General features: G+C 43.3%; 1 protein-coding gene across 1 annotated transcript in view; it reads right to left on the bottom strand.

The window, feature by feature from the left end:
* insra (insulin receptor a) overlaps positions 1–77 on the bottom strand; it is a 190,385-nt gene extending 190,308 nt beyond the window's left edge. The window contains exon 1 of the mRNA XM_061978791.2: positions 1–77. This exon is cut by the window's left edge and continues 415 nt beyond it. The gene's annotated coding sequence lies outside the window, so the exon portion shown is untranslated.
* Positions 78–8,329: the final 8,252 nt, after the last annotated feature.

The raw sequence follows: 8,329 nt of genomic DNA, 5'->3' as shown, positions 1-8,329 counted from the left end.
TTTCCACGCAGCGCCACGCTAACGTTATCTGGTTAACAAGCTGTCAAAATCTAGCTAGCCCAGCCCCCCCAAAAAAACAATTTTCCCCCCTCAGACACTCACGCCTGATCAAAAAACACCGCATGTGACTCTCAAAGTTAATTTCTTAAGCATGTACTATAAATATATACATGTATATTAATGGCAATCGATGTAATTCAAGTGAAGAGTAATGCTGCGTGGCGTACAAATCAAATCATCCAAGTGTGCAAAAAAAAAAAAAAAAAAAACACGGCAAAAATGCTATTTTTCTTGTCGTCTTCGCAGCTCCGTAAGCAAGCAAGAAGAACTCCAGCTTGTCCCCTCGGTCAGAAAAGTGCTGAGATTTCCTTCCAAGAGATTTTTTTCCAGCTCCACGTTTGCTTGTTTTCTTTGGTTGCGCTTTGTTTTAAAATGCGAAGTGAAGCCGTGCCGAGGCTTCTTCCATCCCCAAATGGTGAGTCCAAGTCGTGTTGTTTTGTATTACGACAAAAAAAAAAAAAAGAAGCAAATCCTTTTCTTCTTTGCACAGACAGAGGTAGATTGTCTCCCAGGCTGTGTTGGATCTCTTTCTCCCAGCCAGTAAACAAACCTGCCAGAGAGGCAGATGAGCTCCTGAGGAAACACGGACTGGAGTTTATTGGATTACACCAGCGACTAAGCCCTCAAACCAGGCCCGGGTAATTATTTTGACTCCGGGGGCCTCATTTAGAGTAAAAAAATGTGTCTGGGGGCCGGTATATCTGATTATTTTTTAGGAACACTAATACAAAACCTATTAATAATGTCTGAATGCTAAAAAGGCTATGACAGACTGCCTTAAAAAAAACAGAATGGACTTTAAAAAATGTTTTTACTGAATGAGACAATCAGAATGTACATGAAAATAAAGAATGTGGGATTTACAATATTAATTACATTGCAAAATGTCAGTGTTCAAAAACAAGAATTTTTTTACAAAAATTAGAGGTATTTTATTTCATCCATCCATCCATCTTCTTCCGCTTATCCGAGGCCGGGTCGCGGGGGCAGCAGCCTAAGCAGGGAAGCCCAGACTTCCCTCTCCCCAGCCACTTCGTCCAGCTCTTCCCGGGGGATCCCGAGGCGTACCCAGGCCAGCCGGGAGACATAGTCTTCCCAACGTGTCCTGGGTCTTCCCCGTGGCCTCATACCGGTCGGACGTGCCCTAAACACCTCCCGAGGGAGGCGATCGGGTGGCATCCTGACCAGATGCCCGAACCACCTCATCTGGCTCCTCTCGATGTGGAGGAGCAGCGGCTTTACTTTGAGCTCTCCCCGGATGACAGAGCTTCTCACCCTATCTCTAAGGGAAAGACCCGCCACCCAGCGGAGGAAATTCGTTTCGGCCGCTTGTACCCGTGATCTTGTCCTTTCGGTCATAACCCAAAGCTCATGACCATAGGTGAGGATGGGAACGTAGATCGACCGGTAAATTGAGAGCTTTGCCTTCCGGCTCAGCTCCTTCTTCACCACAACGGATCGATACAGCGTCCGCATTACTGAAGACGCCGCACCGATCCGCCTGTCGATCTCACGATCCACTCTTCCCTCACTTGTGAACAAGACTCCGAGGTACTTGAACTCCTTCACTTGGGGCAGGGTCTCCTCCCCAACCCGGAGATGGCACTCCACCCTTTTCCGGGCGAGAACCATGGACCCGGACTTGGAGGTGCTTATTCTCATCCCAGTCGCTTCACACTCGGCTGCGAACCGATCCAGTGAGAGCTAAAGATCCTGGCCAGATGAAGCCATCAGGACCACATCATCTGCAAAAAGCAGAGACCTAATCCTGCAGCCACCAAACCGGATCCCCTCAACGCCTTGACTGCGCCTAGAAATCCTGTTCATAACTTTTATGGTATTTTATTTGAACTAAGCAAAATTATCTGCCAATAGAAGAACAAAATTTGGCTTGTCAAGACTTTCCAAAACAAGTAAAATGAGCTAACCTCAATGAACCCAAAAATACCTTAAAATAAGTATATTCTCACTAATAACAAGTGCACTTTTCTTGGTAGAAAAAAAAATAGAGACCATTTTGCTCAATATGTTGAAAAATATTCTTAAATGAAGTAAATGCTAGTGCCATTATCTTGACATAATGATATGCGCTCGGCATTACATTTCTTGAAACCAGCTAACTTATACTAAAAACTAATTTATTGTTCTTAATGGAAAGGCAACAAGGCAACCGCTTGTTACTCTCAGGGTCTCCTAGCCGCTCAGGCAAATCGTATTGTCTAAAAATGCATTTTTCTATGGATAACATGACATCATCGCGCCAAGTGCATGCTCTTTCAGTCAATTAGTGTGCATATATACAGCCTGGCCCCCAGCCAAAAAAAATGTTATTGTAATTTTGAAGAATTTATCTGAATGTGCATGAACTATTTCTGTTCAAAAATGTTAGAAATGTTAAATGTTTAAATATTAACTGTCAGTTTACTGTACTGTGCCAACTGTACTACTATATGAGTACCTATTTTCTATTGTTTCATTGAAAATAAAACAGCAAAGTCCATTTGGCTGTCATCTGTTTTAATTATGAGACACAATTGTGTCAAAGTCATGATTTTTTTTTTCATGCTTGAAATAAGAAATGATTACTTTAAAAAAGTAGTTTTATACTTGTGAGTGTTGATGACACAGCTTTGCAACACTTGATATTCTAGTTTCAAGCATGTTTTACTCAATATAGGTCATCAAATCTCAGCAACAAGCTGTAATATCTTACTGAGATCATTTAGGACCAAAACACTTAAAACAAGTAAAACACTCTAACATAAAATCTGCTTAGTGAGAAGAATTATCTTATCAGACAGAAAATAAGCAAATATCACCCTTATTACTTAGATTTCAGTTTTTGCAGTGTGAATATTGACAACATATGAATGTCACACCCTCTCTCGATCGACATATTTTACAACTAAGCGAAACGCAACAAAAATGCAACAAACCGCGAAATATGAATGCGAAGGGTAAAAAAAACACGTACAATCTGATATATCACTAAGCTTTAGAACTTTGTTGTAAAAATCTCCTTCCGCGTCTGTCCCTGACACCAGCATTTTGTCATTCGGCTTGTACGGCATTTTTTAATTCCGACAAATAATCTTCTCTGACACCCACATTTTTTTAATGGACTTTTGTAATGGACAATTCATCCTGGATTTTTACAACCGGGACGTCACAATTTCCAGTTTCTCTATTCAACATGTTGGAAAAGGAGTAGGAAGAAGCAGAGTTTATTTAATCCTACCCCTTTTCCTTTACATAACAGTTGCTAAAACTTTTGTTCACTTCCTGTTCTCACTTTATTCACAATATACTCCATAAGTAATCACAATATAAATAAATAAATAAATAAATACTCGGTGAAGTCAGTTATATTTCATATGGTGAGATGAGTAAGATTATCTAGAAAATGAATGGATGAAATAAATTCAGAATGTTTATTTAGATTTTAGATTTAGATTTATTGGTCCCCTTGGGGAAATTCATTGTCACTGCCGTACATTTAAACACTAGACATTACACATCACACACAAAAAAATAACAAAAAGACATCATACATGACTAACACACATTTACAGGCTTGTCAGACAGGTCGGCCGGGCCTGCTGTTAAGGGCGGCTATAGCTGCAGGGATAAGGCTTTTCCTGAGGCGGGCCCTCCGGAATTTGATAGTTCTGTACCTGCGCCCTGATGGTAGTGGGATGATGTATTGGAGTAGTGGGTGAGTCATATCCTGGACTATTGTTTTTGCCAGTCGGGTGATGGACCTGTGGTTTAAGTCTGAAATGTTGGGTGTGGGTAGGCTATCATGGTTGTTCTTCTTTGTACTTTGTAAGTGCTTTAAGTTTGAAGTGTTTCTTGAAGTGGATCATATTAGTACATTGTTTGATTTATTTGCTTAGTCCATTCCATCATTTAATTCCACATACTGATATACTGAAGGTCTTAAGTGTTGTATGTGCATACAAATGTTTTAAATTACATTTTTCTCTAAGATTATATTTCTCCTTTTTTTTGTTGAGAAGAATTGTTGTATATTTTTGGGTAGCAGGTTATAGTTTGCTTTGTGTATGATTTTAGCTGTTTGCAAATTCACTATGTCGTGGAATTTCAGTATTTTTGATTCAATAAATAAAGGGTTTGTTTTTTCCTCTATCTGTTAATATTACAATAGATACTACTGCAAACACAGTGACAGACTGTATTTTATATTTACATAGTCATGGTAGAGGTGGCGACTTGTCCAGGGTGTACCCCGCCATCCGAGATAGGCTGAGATAGGCTCCAGCGCCCCCCGCGACCCCAAAGGGAATAAGCGGTAGAAAATGGATGGATGGATAGTCAAGGTAGAAATAAAAACTCCAAACAGTTCAATATTTTTGATCTATAGGCTATAGATCAGGGGTGTCACATGGAGAAAAATCTACTACCAAGTGGGCCGGACTGGTAAAATCACAGTACGATATCTTAAAAATAAAGACAACTTCAGATTGTTTTCTTTGTTTAAAAATAGAACAAGCACACTCTGAAAATGTACAAATCATAATGTTGTTTTTTTTTCGACACATCACATCATTATTCATGCGTTCGTTACGTCTTGTCTCGATTACTGTAACATATTATTTTCGGGTCTCCCTATGTCTAGCATTAAAAGATTACAGTTGGTACAAAATGCGGCCGCTAGACTTTTGACAAGAACAAGAAAGTTTGATCATATTACGCCTATACTGCATATATCTTATATACATATACACCTATATATATGTATATAAGGTATATACACTGGTATGTATACAGTGACCAGTGACGTTGGAGTCTGCGCGTCTCCCTCGTCGAAAAAGACCTTAACGGCGGAGTGGGCAGATGATGGTTGCATAGAAGCTCCACAACGGTCACAAAGGCGGAAGAAGGCTGCAGCAAAGATGGGCCCCCAATTGTCTTGGTCTCCATCCCATTGGACCCTGGCCTTCTCTTTGCCAAGCTGTCTGTGCACCAGTCTCCCCACTTTAAAAGATTTCACGCACAGGTGTTCTCCTGAAGGCAATCCCACCAACAGGAGGACAATCATACTCGTTTCGAGTGATCACCGATATACCTATATATTAGAGATGCGCGGTTTGCGGGCACAACCGCGGAGTCCGTGGATTATCCGCGGAGTCCGCGGATTATCCGCGGATCGGGCGGATGAAATTTAAAAAAATTAGATTTTATCCGCAGGTCGGGTCAGGTCGGGTCGGGCGGTTGAAATAAAAAAAAAAAAGATTTTAAATAGATTCAGGCGGGTGGCAGTTAAACCAATTCGGAAATATATATATACATAGTTAAATGTTGTTACCCACATACGAAAAACGAGCAGGCACCTGCAGCATATGCCACAACAGAAGAAAAAAAAGAAAAAAGATGGACACTTTTACGGAGCGGAGAAGGCCCCCGACGCCTCGCCGGGGTCCGGGACTGAGGCCCCTTCCCCCGAGAGGGCCCCACCGGGAGCCGTAGCTGAGGCGATCCGCGAGAAGGGCCCGACGCACGTCCAGGGTCACCACCGCGCCCACCGCACCGACACCCCGCCTCGTCCGCCTTCGCCGCGGCCGGCGTCACGCGCAGCAGGTAAGCAGCTTACCTTACGCGCTCCGCCCGCGCAGCTTACCTGCCCGCCACCCCCATTGCCGGGGGCGCGTAACAGGGGGCGCGTAACAGGGGTCACTCCGCGCAGTGCGCTCACGAAAGGGGTGGGGCTCACCCTGGTTGATATAGACAGCAGCTGGACAGTGGCCATGGAAGTCGGAACCCGCTAAGGAGTGTGTAACAACCCACCTGCCGAATCAACTAGCCCTGAAAATGGATGGCGCTGGAGCGTCGGGCTCATACGCGGCTGTCGCCGGCAGCGAGACGCGCTTGGAGGTGCGCTCAGCGCGGCTCCCATATGATTGCGCACTGGTGTGCGTCTGGGTCGTGACAGCGTGGCACGCGAATGTCTGCACTGCATTGGATCAGTCTCCTTTCTTTAACAGGCAAAAGCTTTATAACCTCACTAATGCCTTGCATCGTCTATATTAGATATATAACAACGGGCGGGTGCGGGCGGATGCGGTTCTGATCAAATGTTACATCGGGTGGATGGCGGATGGTTGACGACTTTCTGATGCGGTTGCGGATTAAATAATTGCCTATCCGCGCATCTCTACTATATATATATATATATACCTATACTGTATACACCTTATATTCCTATATATATATATATATACCTATACTGTATACACCTTATATACATATATACCTATATATATACCTATACTGGCTCACCTGCACTGGCTTCCTGTGCACTTAAGATGTGACTTTAAGGTTTTACTACTTACGTATAAAATACTACACGGTCTAGCTCCATCCTATCTTGCTGATTGTATTGTACCATATGTCCCGGCAAGAAATCTGCCTTCAAAGAACTCCGGCTTATTAGTGATTCCCAGAGCCCAAAAAAGTCTGCGGGCTATAGAGCGTTTTCTATTGGGGCTCCAGTACTATGGAATGCCCTCCCGGTAACAGTTAGAGATGCTACCTCAGTAGAAGCATCTTAAAACTCATTTGTAAACTCTAGCCTTTAGATAGAACCCTTTTTAGACCAGCTGATCTGCCCCCCTCTCCTGTGTGGAGACTAGAGGTTATCAGGTAGTCACGGATCAGCCTCCACGGAGGAGGCGCTAACTGTTCCAAGTTGGGACCGGGGGTGGACCACTCCTCTGTGCGTCAGTTGGTCCCCACATCTGCGGTGCCTTCCAGGGTTTCTTGTTGTTCCCATTGGGTTGAGTTTTTTTCTTGCCCTGATGTAGGATCTGAGCCGAGGATGTTGTTGTGGCTTGTGCAGCCCTTTGAGACATTTGTGACTAAGAGCTGTATAAGCAAACTTTGATTGATTGATTGTCTTTGAATCTACAGAGGCGATGGTCTTCGTTTGTTTTGCCACCTTCTGTTCACTTGTGAGAAAAATAAACTTGTCAAACTCTGCTGAACAGCCAGACTGATTTAATGACGTGTGCTCTGCTATGGAATTAAATCCGTCTGGTTGTGGGCGAAAGCTTCACATTACCCTCACTCCAGTGAGGGTAATGTGAAGCTGTGTGATGTCGCTATGTCACACAGCTGGGTCAGAACTGTGTGACGTAGCGACATCACACAGTTTCACATTTGACCAGCTAACTTGAGCTATTATTGCATGTATATTCTATCATAACGACACGACTGCAAATTGTAAGTTGCTTCTCTTGCACTACTTTAGTACATGCGTGACCTCCCTGTGTGTCCGTGTGTACAAGATAGAGGTGACCGACAAGCAGGGCCGGCCCGTGGCATAGGCCGTATAGGCAAATGCTAAGGGCGCCGTCCATCAGGGGGCGCCACGCCAGTGCCACAAATCATGACTCTTTTTGGACGTCACCACATCAAAAAATCAACACAAGATGTCAAAACGGCCAAAACTCAGGTGCCCAGGGAAGAAGAAAGAGAAAAGAAGAGGAGGAGAAACGAGAAAAGACAGAGGTAGCAGGTAGGTAACGTTAGCCTACATGAAATTATTTGTCTGTTACAGAATGTGATAGTAACCTGGCTTTTTAGCATTAAGCTAATGTTACATGATTCGGCAATTGCTAATCAATAAATAGCTAGTTCTGTTTTAACGTCGGGTTAATATTGTGGAGGGGGCTAAATTGTTATGGAAAATAATAATGTAACGTTAGGTAATTACAGTACTCCCACCTTACATTCCTCAGGGACATTTGTATTAGATCTTTTAAGCAGGTGTTTTTTGTTTACATTATTGCCTTCTGGTTAGCTAATGTTTGCCCTGCAGGTAATAGTCACTTTTCCACCCCTTTATATATTAGGTATAGTTGTAAGTAAAAAAAAAAGGTCAAAGACAAAGCTATTCGGTTTCTTGTGAGTATATACACTTCACTGCCGATGTGGGGGGGCGCCACCTAAAATCTTGCCTAGGGCGCCAGATTGGTTAGGGCCGGGCCTGCCGACAAGCCTGAACGACAAACTAATTCCTCGGATAAGTTGCAAACAGCCCCTTTAAAGGCCTACTGAAACCAACTACTACCGACCACGCAGTCTGATCGTTTATATATCATTGATGAAATCTTAACATTGCAACACGTGCCAATACAGCCGAGTTAGTTTACTAAAGTGCAATTTTAAAATTTGCGTGAAATATCCTGCTGAAAACGTCTCGGTATGATGACGCCTGCGCGTGACGTCACGGATTGTAGAGGACATT

Source organism: Nerophis lumbriciformis, linkage group LG19 (assembly GCF_033978685.3).
Source record: "Nerophis lumbriciformis linkage group LG19, RoL_Nlum_v2.1, whole genome shotgun sequence".
Lineage (NCBI taxonomy): Eukaryota > Metazoa > Chordata > Actinopteri > Syngnathiformes > Syngnathidae > Nerophis > Nerophis lumbriciformis.
Note: the sequence above shows the minus strand (reverse complement) of the source record. Positions and strands in the feature narration are given on the sequence as shown.